The sequence below is a fragment of the Grammomys surdaster genome, unplaced genomic scaffold (genome assembly GCF_004785775.1).
Source record: "Grammomys surdaster isolate TR1022 unplaced genomic scaffold, NIH_TR_1.0 311, whole genome shotgun sequence".
Lineage (NCBI taxonomy): Eukaryota > Metazoa > Chordata > Mammalia > Rodentia > Muridae > Grammomys > Grammomys surdaster.
Window position 1 is genome coordinate 2138013 of NW_021604730.1, and position 13331 is coordinate 2151343.

Sequence of the window (13331 nt, forward strand, 5' to 3'; positions counted from 1 at the left end):
AGTGACTCGGCGAGGCTTGAAAGCCCACGGGCTTGCGCGTTGCCTAGGGTTCACTGGGGCGAGCGATAAGGTGGGCGGTTCGAGTCTCTGGAGAAGATTATTTTATTTTAATTTTTGGACAGAGCCTGAGGCTTAGCCCAGGTCGTCCCAGACTTTACTGTTTCGTTCATACCACTTGGAACCTCTGTCAGTCTTCTGTAGGCCACGTCAAAACGCTAGGCTTTTTCCTGTGAGAACACAGGGGTCTCACTTTTAGCTCCACCTGGCTTATGTAGTCAGGCTGCTTAGTATTTGGCTGGAAAAGTCATATTAATAAAAGGGCGACAACTTTCTTTTTGGGCTGTTGTTTTAAAACTTAGCTTTTAAAATATTTAATATGTGTCCATTCTCAGTTTATGACCTTTAGTTATCAGATAATGGTTTCATAGCCATCTTAGAAGGAATGTTTCCTTGATTTTCTTTTTTTTTTCTTTATTATATATATTTTTTCTCAAATCGTAATCCATTCACACAGGGGTTATAAACACAGAAAGGCAGGATGTGGGGAAGGGAATGACACTGGAGTGTGGGTGTTCAGAGGGAATACAGATATCTTCAGAACCGGGTATCGGCTGGGTGAAGGTTCAGAGGACAAGTCACTATGACTCTGCCTATAACTCGCTTGTCCTTATCTAAGTTGGTATTGTCTGCCCAGGCTACCTATTTACAAGGTCTATGACTACTCAGGCTTGTAAATTTCCACAAAAGCTGCCTGTTTACAATAGCTTATAGCCATCTCTTTCAATGTTTTTCCACTGAGACCCAAGACTTAGTGTTAGTATACATGTATGACAGGGCTATTGCTGATTTTAGGCCTATGGCTGATTTTAGGCCTTCAGTGGGTAAGCAGGGCTGCCCCTGACATCTCCTCCCTTCTCTAAGGTCATAAACTGAGAATGGGCAATTTATTGTAAGTGCAAGGACAGAAATTAAAATGTTGACTGATTTACTTGTACAAAACTACAAAATTAATAAGACAAAATGTACATGATTTGCCTTTTGACAAAACCATGCTGGCTTATAATACATTTTTTTTTAATTTTAATGAAATTACAGAGCTAGAAGTTAGATAATGGATGTTTAGTTAGGTGCTAATCTTAATGTAAACAATTCTGCTGTAACTCCTTATTTGATTTCTGATTTGAATTTATGTCTTAAACTTGCAATGAACTTCAGGAATGCAATGATGCTTGAAAAAAAATGTGATCCTTTATCTTGAGAAAGTATAAGAATTAAGATGGACTTAAAAAGGAGGAATGTTTTCTTAATTTCAGTACAGAAAGAAGATTTTTTAAAAAACTTTCAGCAATAAAAAAGTAAAAGGCTTTTTTCTTCCTGTGAGTAATAAAGGATCCAGCTTCTTTTTTTTTCTTTTAGCCAAAAAAAATATATATATATATTTAATATGTGTAAGAGACAAGCCCTGTACACAGAGGAAATAGGACATTGTCAGTACTGACACAATTACTGGTGTCTTCTGATCCCAACTCACTACCTTTTCCCAGATTTAACACTGACCCTTTGGGTTTATCCTCTTGCTTTATAAAAGACTTGGTTCATATACTGTATGCTTATTTTTTAAAGTGAGAAATAGGAACAGTTTGCTGTTACAGAGGTTGCTTTTAGTTCAGCATAGTTTCTGAGTTTGCAGATAGTTGCATGTAGCTCACCTTTATTTCAGTTATACGTATTCACAATTCTTTCTTGTGACAGTTAAGCCACAAACCCTGCACTTTGTCACAAAGCGCATGCAAATATTCTTACAGTTACCCTCCAAACCCCATCTTTTACCGTTGTTGATCGACACTCATGTGCTCATTTGTGCACATGGGTTCTGGCATTTACATGGGTTTCTAGCATATAGCTTGTATCCAGGAGAAAAATTGTTAAACTGTTTTGGTTTTAATGTCTAACACCTTTAGTAATTATATCCATTTTGATCTTCTCGCTTGAAAGCTGTTGGTTGTTTATTTTGATAGTTGTCCACATCTTCCCAGTTGTTTTGTATTGTACAATCACTGTTTTTTCCCCCCTGGATTTTTATCTTGGGTAATGTGGAATTTTTATTTTCTTTTAGCAAGCAATCCTTGGGTTGGCAACACAAGCTCAGTCTTGCGTGTGAGTACTGGTTCTATATCAGTTGGCTCCTCTGAGTATTTGCTGTGCTTTGAACAAATTGTTTTTATGTATGTGGGTGTTTTGTCTACATATATGTTTGTGTACCACATGCATGCAGGGTGCCCTCAGAGGCCAGGGGGAAGGTGTGGACCCACTGGAACTAGAGTTACAGATGGTTGTGAATCACCATGTGGGTGCTGGGAATCGAACTCTGGACCTCTGGAAAATCAGTCAGTGTTCTTAATCATTGAGCCAACTCTCCATTCCCTGTTATCTTGAGTCTGTCCTATACATAAACACTTGGATTCGTTTGGTGTCTTAACAGTACTTTTAACTGTAGTTCATTACATGAATCATTTCCATCCCACTTTGTTCAGTTGATACTTGAGCACAGAACTTATGTAGGTTCATACTAGATTTGGAGGAGACATCTCTCCATCCATCTTTTTCTTTTCTCTCATGTAGTCTGTCTTGCAGTGTTCCCTTTTCTTGGCCCTTTTGTGAGAAATACAAGGTTTCCCTTGGATTTTTAGCAGCTTATCATAGCTGTAGCATTTGACTAGGGCTCTAACACAAGGCAAAGTGGTGAGGGAAAAGAGAAAGGTGTGGGATTTTTTTTCTTCACACTTGTAAGACTACAGAAACTTCCTCTCCTTGTCAAAGTATAGTTTCTCCTATACTTTCACTCTGAGTGGGAAGAGAGCTGTGAAATTAAGTATTTCCTTATGAACTGGTAGCTCACAGATGTGCATTTCCCCAGTTCATATAGCTGGAAAAAAATGTGTGCTTTTTTTAAAAAATTGATTCAATTATTATCGATTGTGCAGTTACTACAGATTTACTAGCTAGCTGCCTGGCCAGCTACAAAAGAAAATAGCAAAACAAAATGAAACAACCATCAACAAGCCCATACTACTAAGCTTTGGTTCTCTGTGGTAGTTTGCCCATAGATGAGATAAGGGTGTGTTTTATCTAAGTTTTCCATATGGTTAATGGAGAAAGACAAACAGTAGTGAACCTGTCCTGTCCTCTGTTGCTGCAAGTCAGGAAGTGCAAATTAAAACCAGAATGTGTAAAATTACGACCTATCTATCAAAGTGAACAAAGAGGGTTAGAGGGTGGCCAGAGTCCTTATTGATTGCAGACACACCTGATTGTCCTCAACTGCGCCTGGGTTGATTTATACTATTTTAGTTTCATCATGGTGTGAATATGGTACCCAAGGTGTTTCAAAGTTTGAATCGTGAGCATTTCATAATGTAATGATATTGGTATACTTGAGATTCTGGATAATAACAGTGAGCTATCATGAAGGACCTATACTCTATAGTGTACAGTGTCACAAAGCTATTACCCTCAGGTATATTCATTTTCAACTTATCATAGGTTTGTCTTATGGAATTTTTAATCCAGTGAACTTTATGTAACCCCAGAGCAAGTCAAGTAGCATTTTTTTTTTATTTGGAAAATACTTGTCAGACCCCACTAAATCTGAACAAATGGATGCATACATTGTAACCCTGAAACTTCTCAGGGTGTTTTCTAAGCCCTGCAAAAGTTTCTATTGAAGGTATGTATAACCGAGTTCATAACTTCGTTACTCACGTTGCTCCCAGTTGTAAGTTTCCAGACTTTGTCAGTGGTAGCCAGAGCAAACAGATAATCACATAGTCATTTAGTAAAATGTAACATGCAACAATTAAGAATGACATTGAAGCTGCATTGAATACCATGAATGTCACCCACATTAAACTGAGAAATCCAGACACAAAATGGAAAAGTCTGTATCATTCTATTTATGTTCAGTTTAATTCTTCAGAATTAGTCTTGTATAGTGATTATCATTGAGACTGGGGATTGTGACCATAGTTAGTAAATTGGCATGCAGTTATTGTAATAAAGGAGTGACTGCAATGAAAACTTCTGGGAGAGTCGAGTCAATAGAAAGTCCTCTACAGCGAATCTGAGATAGAATAAGTACAACTTAAAAGTATGTCTGCCAATAACCTCAACAGGTGAGTTCAAAGGCCATATATGGCTTTGCAGGGAGTGACATTCCTAGGGTAAAGAGTGATTCTCCTTCTGTTAGAATGAAAGAAAAATACAGCTACCAATTTTTTTATTCCAATCCTTTGATTGGTAATTTTGTCCCATCTCCTGGATACACTTAACCTATCATGATGAAACATTCAGAGTGGAATATCCACGCAAGTTACTCTTATACATAATGCTGTATTATAGATGGATAAATTATCATGCAGACAAGCAAATCTTGGTCTCTGAGAGGTTAATTAGCTATTGTGGGCATATTTAAGTTTTTTGAGCTTACATATTTTAAAAAAATCTTTAGCTCTTCCGTTATGGCTCTCTCTACTTGCTAAAAGCCAACATCAGCATATATGCTTTAAATGCTCCCACTAAAACCAAACCACAACAGGCAAAAGAGGAGTCTAAAATGGTTCTACGAAGAGGGTCTCATGGAATGTTGGGTAAGAGCACACAGTTGAGGTCTGGAAAGGGGGCGTAGAAAAGCTCTTGTGCTTTGTGGTACACTTTATCTCTTAAGACCAACAGTCAGTCAGAGGCTGTAATATCATGCTTGGATCTGAGCAAGCAGGCTCTTAGCCTGGCCTGGCCTAGCTGTGCTTAGGGAAACCTTCCTTGTAGAGATCACAGTCTCTTGTGTCTTGGGCTACTCCAAACATATTCCCTTGTGGGTCCTATTCCATAGAAACCCTGGGCTGTTTTATTGTCCTCTGGTAGTAGTGATGAGACACTCAGGTTTTGAGGTTCTCAGGATACTCTCTTGCTGTTGTGTATGTCCCATAAGATCTCTGGAGCTGTCTTAATGTGAGATGAGCCAGGGTTGCATTTCCATGTCAGGCTCTGGAGGGAGGAGGCATTGTTAACGTTCCCACTGACCAGGACAGTATTTTTTAAAATGGGATCATACAAGTTTGGATCACTGAAAGGGTGCTGACAACTGATTAAAAAGTGATGTGTGATTGCCCAGGATAGGGTCAGAGTTCTGGCCTTCCCACTATACACTGCTGAACTTTGGAGAAATCACATTTGTGAAGTTGTGTGTGGATGCTGCCCTTTCCCCAGAGAGGTACAGGTAGTTATAGGCTCTTTTTGTTTGCCTCTGCCTCCATTGCTTTTGCCTTCTAGGGTTCCAGATGCTGTGGTAGGAAGCAGTTGTAGTTACTCTTGTGTCTTCCCAGGGCTTTTCCTGCAAAACTAGCTTTTCCTTTTCAGCCATGTCTTTTCTTGCTTTTAATTGACACAGCATCACCCTGCTCTCTTGGGTAGTTGAAAGTCTTGTTCAGATGATGATCATTGCTTACTCTAATAAGAGAGGGCTTCATGACTTACCTGGGGTCCTACACCTGTCCTTACTGCTGGTAGCTATGAAGGTAGTCAGGGTCCCAGGTGGCATTGCAGTGTTCAAATTCCAGAGTTGCCATGAGTAAGGCCTAGAGGTATCAGAAGCTGTAGATGGAAGATGGGCTGCCTTGTAAATGCTATACACTCTATAAATGCTACCATATGCCAACAATTATTTATGGGTTTTTAAATGCAAAATAACATAGCATAATGTAACATAACCTAGCATGTTTTCTGGGTAACACTTATGTTTGGGTCCTCTTCCTCAAACACACTGATGCTGTTTTGAGGGTCATTAAAGAAAATGGCTCACAGACTGCACAATGGATATTGTGGGATATGAGTAGTGACTCAATAGGCTCTGAACAGATGGCATTAGATAACCAAAAAGGCAAACCATTTATGCTGCTTCACTAAGAAAGGCTGCAGAATATGTCTCTGTGAATAACAGTGTCACCACCTTCTCCTTGCTGTGACACCTATGAAATTAACCAGGAATGGTGTTTGTGACAAAAAAATCAAACAGGTTCCTCCTGGGAACAGGGAAAATTTTCATATGCACTAACTGGACAATAAGTAACCATGTAGCACATTTTCCTTACCCCAGATATTTATCAATAAATTGCTATATCTCAGATGGGCTCATAACTTGTAATTACTTTTATAATCAAATTGTTGCTAGAGAGATCCTCCCTAGTCATCTCCAAATGTTTTGGATATTTGCATAGCATTGCTGGATACTGATAGCAGGTACTTCTGATAAGCAGTCTACTTCTGCAGACCCCAGTGTAATATCTTAGCTGTAACTTTATATCCCACAAGGTTCTAGATGCCCTGGTCTGTTTCTGTGTGCACCTGTGACCCAGTTGGTTATGTCATGTCTTCCGGGCCATGATAGTTGCTAGGAGATTCCATGTGGGAAAATGACAAAGAAAGAGGTAGCTTGTTGTATTGGTGGGTTTTTTCTTTTTTCTTCTTGTTCCTCTCTCCTCTCTCTCTCTCTCTCTCTCCCTCTCTTTCTCTCTCTCTCTCTCTCTCTGAATAGCAATTTAACACAAAATTAGTAGCACAAACAACATGTTAATAATCTTCCAGCTTCTGTTGCTGAGAAGGCTGAAAAGGACTTAGTTGGATTTTCTGCTCAATGTCTCACCATGCAATATCAAGGTATAGATTTGTAGTTGTGATCCCAACTGAAGCCTGGATTGTTCTGAACTATTCTGGTTGCTGATTTTTAGAGATAAGTCTTTGAGTATTGAGGTCATCATTTTCTTTCCAGATATTGGCCAGGGCTTTCTCACAGCTCCTAGAGACGGACCTCAGACGTGCATCACGTGGCCCTCTGAAAACATGGAGCTCATTGCTCCGAAGCCAACAGGAGAGCTTCTCCCAGTCCTGCTGCTGCTGCTGTTACAGCTGCTTACGACAGCTATTGTTGTGGCTAGAGTCTTATATTCAATGTGACACCATAGGAGAAATGATTCCACCACTTTTGCTATACTACGTAAACTAATCAAAGGAGGAACATCCCATTATACTCTCAAACCCTGTCTATATTCAGGGAGAGGTTATAACCCAGTTCACTGGGATCTTAGAAGCCATTTTTAGGTCTTGCCAACCATGGCTCTTGAATGGGTAACTGCTGCCAGCACATGAAATCTTTCTTTCTTTAACTGATTGTTCACTATTTTTAGAACAGCCACTAGTTAATTAGTGTGCTCAGAAAATATGAATTTCCATATGAATTTGTATGGACCCTCATATTTCACAGACTTCAAAGCTACATCTTTGAGCATATTTTGTCACACAGTTTACCTGACAATTTAAAATAAATGTATTGTAAAAAAATGATCGAATTGTGTGTGTTTGATATAATTTATAATTGACATTTCAGAAAGTCAGTGGATAGGATGCATGCACAGGCACACACACACTTCATAACTCTTCAACTTAACTGCTCTTTCTCATTTCGTAGGAATCTGGTGGAATTTATTTGCCAGCTGGTGTTTCAGAGTCCTTTATAAATTAATTATAGTATTTACTAGCCATGTGGAGGTGGAGAAATCTAATTAGGTCAAGGAGGCTGGCCCTGCTGGAGTCTGAAAAGCAAAGCTGTGTAAGGTGTCAGCTGCAGATCCCCTGTTGTGCTTTCTTGAGTACATGTTGGGTCAGGGTAGTGGAACAACAGAAAAGATACATAAAAATTTACAGTAAAAAGTCATCATTTTGATTAACATGATTGAAGCTGTCCATCAATAGATGAATGAACAAACAAACTGACAAAATTCAAACACCTTTTAGCTGACAAAGGCCTTTCAGGTATTTCATTACAGTGTTAAGAACTGGATTTGAGATGCTAAAAGCATTCACTTGGGCAATAAATACAGAGCTGATGGTTGTGGGAGAAAAGAATTGTACCACAGTCTCCTAAAGGTGTGCAAAGGTATAAATGCATCTGTGTATGTATAAGAAAACTAGATTTTAGGCAGACTCAAGTAGGGCAGGGAAGTTAAATGCATTGATGTCGATCCCATTACAAGAATCAGAACATGATCAATAAGCTTTATCCTTAAAGGATTCGAATGGAATGGGGTCATTAAGAACACAGAGTAGGCGTGAGCCTCAGGCACTGATGTTGCAGGCATTGCCCGAGGATGCTCTTCATGATTGTTGAGTCCTTTCTCGCCCTAGTCCTCCCGTTCTGTTCTGCTTTCACTATTCTCAAAAAATATTTTTTTTTGTTTTGTTTTTCGAAAGACCTTTGAGAAAACTCATTCACACTGAAGTAAAAAAATCTAGTTTTAACATTTACATTCATATAAGGGAATTATTTATTTGCCACAAATAAAAATCGTAAAATCAAGGGTCAAAAAAAACCCTCAAAATTTTCTGAAGCTAGACAGTAACAAAAATGAATGACTGAGGGCCCAAGTAAGACACCAGGGGGTGAAGGAGAATGTGACAAACTATTTGAGGACATGAAAATCTGAAATTCTGTTTCAGCCAAAGAAAAAGTGCCAACTGAAGTATTATGTCAGGCCAGAAGTTGTTCCTATTTCCTGCCTTTAAAGTTAAGTTATGTTTAGAATTTGGTGGTAGAGTTTAGCAGAGAAATGTATCCAAGATCAGGAGATAGAGTGGGGACTCCTGTATCTCTACAATAATCTTCTTTTACCCAAGTCTACTGGGTAAGCCCTGGCTGGCATTCTCTTGCCTCACTGTCTCACAGGCCCCAGCATCTGACCTGTCTTTCCCCTGTCTATTGCCATTATTCATTTTTCAGTTGCTGTAGTCTGAGAGCTGCAAAACAGAGCTGGAGCAAAACAGCTTGTTTGCAGGCAGAAACTACAGGGAAATAGATGAACTGCAGAGAATTATATCATTAGGACCCTTCAGCTTCTTGTCTGGGAGCAGTCTAGTCAGCTCCACTGGGACCATGACTGCTCTAGCATGCCCTACTCCAGGTGGTTCACATTTCTTAAGCCTCAGGGACAGTTTTGGATTCCTGTCCTATACAGCACAATCAGAATATTTAGTCTCCTGATGAAAGAAAATTAGCTGCCCCTAGGTCATTCCCTTCTGTTCTTAGAAGGGCAACCTATGAAGGGGAAAAAAGCAAGCTAACATCCTGGCTGAATCTGATGGTCAACCTAGCTAGATGGAAGAATAGTTCACAAAAAAGGAAGGATTTTTTTTTGGTAATTAATATTGCTGTTTATTACAAATCACAAAGTAACTGGCATTTTCTCTGTGCCAGGCTTGGCCCTCAGACTCATGTGAGCAAAGATTTGATCTTCATAGCAACCTTAGGAAGGAAATATCGTTATTCTTTTCAAGATGAAGGAGACCAGGTTCAGGGCAAGAGTACTCCTCCAAGGTGATAAAGCTGGAATGCAGTAACAGACATGTTCTCAACATATAACTCAGACTCGTGGGCATGCTTGGGATCCCTGAGGGAAGTCAGGAAGCTAAAGCTCTTTTTGTAATAACAAAAGCTGGGCTGTTATTTGCCCTTTCTAGGCTTTAAAAAAATTCTTCTTTCATATGTTACATCCTGACCACATTTGCCCCTCACTCCTCTCCTCCAGACCCCCCCTCCTCTTCCCCAGATCCATTCCTCCTCCACTGAGGGATATCAACCAAACATGACATACAAAATGGCAATAAGACTAGGCACATGCTCTTATATTAAGGCTGTACAAGACAACACAGTGGAAGGAAAGGGGCTTCAAATGCAGGTGAAAGAGTCAGAGACAGCCCCTATTTCCACACCAAGCTACACAGCTATAACATAAATGCAGAGAACCACCAAATAGGCTCCCTGCTTGTCAGTTCAGTCCCTGTAAGCCCCTGTGAGCCCTGGTTAGTTAATTCTGTGAGTTTTCTTGTGGTGCCTTTGACCCCTCTGGCTCTTATAATCCTTCCTCCTTGACTTCTGCAGGATTCTCTAAGCTCCATGTAATGTTTGGCTGTGGGTCTCTGTATCTGCTTCCATTGGTTGTTGGAGGAAGCCTCTCTGATGAGGATTATCTAGCCTTTGGTCTATAAATATAGCAGAGTATCATTAGGAATCATTTCATTGACTCCCCCCGCCCCCAGTCATATTTGGTTCTATTCTAGGTCTCTGGATTATCCAGTCACTGGTTTCTGGCCCTCCAGGCAGTGTCATGGGCTCCCTCTTGTGACATGGGTCTCAAGCTGGACCAGTCATTGGTTGGACACTCCTACCAGTTCTGTGCCACCTTTAAGCCCAGAACATCTTGCAGACAGAAAAAATTGTAGGTTTTCTGGTTTTGTTAGTCTGTTCACTGGAAGCCTTGCCTGGTTTCAGAAGATGGCTATGTATTCCCTATTACTAGGGGTCTTCCTAGGGTCACTGTCATAGATTCCTGGGAGTTTCTATTGCAATAGGTTTTTACCTCACTCCCCAAATTCCACTCCTCCAACCCCCATAGGTTCCTGTTGTCTCTCCCAATACTCTGTTCCTACACTCTTCAGCCCCCTCATCAGGAACAATTTTTTTTCTAATGCAAAAATCTTCCAGAAGGATTTCCCTGGGGCAAGGGTTACTTGTAGTTAGTTTGGAATTTGTTGTCTTATGCAACTTGGCCTCCCTGGAGGATGTTATGGGATGTTACACCATTGTATAATGGTGAGGTATAAAATGGGGATGTCTCAGAAATCACATGCTCCCACTTTGTGGAATAGTATGCAAAACTTCTATAGAAAACTTGCTCATTATCGTAGATCACAGAAAGGTAGGATCTGGAAGCCACCTGCAATGTTCTAGAACTTTTTCTGCTCTGTATTTGTCTCTTGACTGCCTACACTCCTGAAATGATCAGTGAAGTTTGAGGCCATCTTTGACTTTGTAGGACTTGTTTAAAGCCTAATCCAGGAAATACCAGTCAGAATGTAGCATTTTGTAGAATTTATTTTGGGACACTGGGAGAGTTCTCTCTTCAGTGGAGTTGCCAAGCTGGTGTACGTGAATGTGAAACCTATGTTATAGAAAAAAGTTATGCATAGACTGTAAGAACTGAGAGATAAAATCGAGAAGGGGGGAGGGGGAGGAGAGGGAGAGGGGGAGGGGAGAGGGAGAGGGAGGAGAGGGAGAAGGAGGAGAGGAGCAGGAAGAGAAGGAGAAAGGGAGGTTTGAACATAGCACTTGAATTTCTGAATTTAATTTTGTGTAACTCATGTCTGTTCATTGGAAGTTCTAGTCACATGAACCAAGTTAGAGAATTGTCTTTTGGTTTAAAGTCAATTGCACAGGATTCTATAACTTGGGACCACAAATTCTGATTAATACTACAATGGCATTTTGTATTGGCTGCATTGGGAGGGACTGAGGACTCAGGGCTCAGTAGCCTATTAGGCAGGAATGGTTCCCAGAGGTGACTCTGTGATCTGAGGAAAAAACACACACACACACACACACACACACACACACACACACGCACACACATATATATAAAATCTGTCTTGAAACATGAATACATATCAGATATAATTTACACTTACCTGTTACTGAATTTTAAATAAAATTGCAGACATTATAGTGATATGTTAAACATCTTACTCCATGTACTCATGAAGGGATGCTCTGTCTTACTCTTGCTAGCTTTACCTTTTATGTGAACCGATTTGGGCCAGTGTGACCAGGTAACATAGGGTGTTTTCATAAATTTGGTTTTGATTTAGGCAGCAAACTCTAACAATTATGTTTTTTTAATATTTTAATTATCTTTGTGTCTATCTCTAGTTCTTCATAGATAAGGAATGGACTTGATCTTCATAACTGCAGCATCTGGGCATAGGTGGTGCTCAGTGGTTTTGGAACAAATATATTTTGTTTTATTTTTTTACCATCTCTGACCTGTGCAAATCTACTTTGTGGGAAACTCTCTTCTAAATGTTCTGGGTTATTTTTCTTGGTATAAGGCAAGTTGAAGCATTTGTAGCAATGAGCTGCTCACATTGTCCCATAGTTTGATAAATGGTTAAAGTTCTGGTACTTTGGAACTAGAGACCTTGCTCTGCCTCCTGATAGCTTTGCAACCTTAGTTCAGGCCCAAATACTTCCTCTCAGCCTCCTCATCTGGCTACAGGGATGGACGGATCCTATTCTCAGTAGTGAGCACTGTATGTAGAACAGTTTGGATGGGGGAGCATCTGGACACAGTTAAGGAACAGGTAAGTGCTTGCTGTCACTGTCATTATTGCTATTCTCCAGACCTCATGGTCACCAAAGTGAAATGGGACAATACTATATGACTACACAAAATTTAAATGAGCAATTCCTGTAACATGCCTGACAGCAACATACAATTACCAATTTCTAAGAATCAAAACAAGACTGTTGTATATTTAGTATGGCGTGCACACACAGGCAACAATAACTCCTGTGATTTTTGTGTTATCAGGTAGACATCTGTACCAATCTGCCTGGGTTCTAACCCAGGCTGTACTCATTGTCTGAGTGATTGATTCTGAGCAGGTTATGTCTCAGGATCACCTGTAATAAAATGAGAATAATGATAGCATCCACTTCCTAATGTGGTTTGAGGTTTAGTTGCTGAGGTCCCCCCTAAAGTAATAAAGGCAACAGCAGGCGAACAGCACGCAGCCAATAAACCAAAGCTGTCAGTACCACTGCCAGTGGTGAAAGTGATTGTCTACCTGTCCAGGCTGCAGTGTAGATACGATGTGATGATACTCATGAATATAACTAGTAAGTGGTGGGTACTTGATAAATGCCAGCCTCTTTTCCATTTTTATGATTCAAGAGACAACTCAAAATTTTATGATGCCTTGGGGCTGCAGTGCATGGCATCAACCTCATTTGTGCACAGTTGTAGGACAGAGAGGATCAGGTGAAATTTTACCAGTGACACATACTAAACATTGTTTATTAAATAACTGTTCAATGAACTAATTTATTGTCTAGTTTTCTTTTAAAAGCATCCTGGTCAAGAATTATCCAATACATTTTAATTCTGGTCACAGATACGGTGTTGTGCCAGAAAGCGTCTGTGAACCCCAAAAGACCACCAAGGAGCCATTTCTGATGTAATAGCATTAGGGTCTCTTTATTACAAGCTCGGGCTTGGGCTCTCCTCTAATTCAACCCTGACACAGCAGGGCAGGAAGGGAAGGAGAAGCAGCCTTGAACCCTCATCAGGACAAGTTTTTGTAGGAAAATAGGAGCAAGTGAGGGGGCAAGGGAGGGGATGTCCAGTCCGGCAAGCATCTAATAGAATGACTACAAGCCAGCAGGTGGGTGC

At 40.2% G+C, this 13331-nt stretch overlaps 1 long non-coding RNA gene across 1 annotated transcript; it reads left to right on the forward strand.

Annotated features, from left to right (window-relative positions):
- The first annotated feature begins 15 nt into the window (after positions 1–15).
- On the forward strand, positions 16–7190 carry LOC114629534. The gene is made up of 3 exons (XR_003712690.1): positions 16–70; positions 2117–2157; positions 6824–7190. It is a non-coding gene; the product is annotated as an uncharacterized LOC114629534 (long non-coding RNA).
- The last annotated feature ends 6141 nt before the right edge of the window (positions 7191–13331 follow it).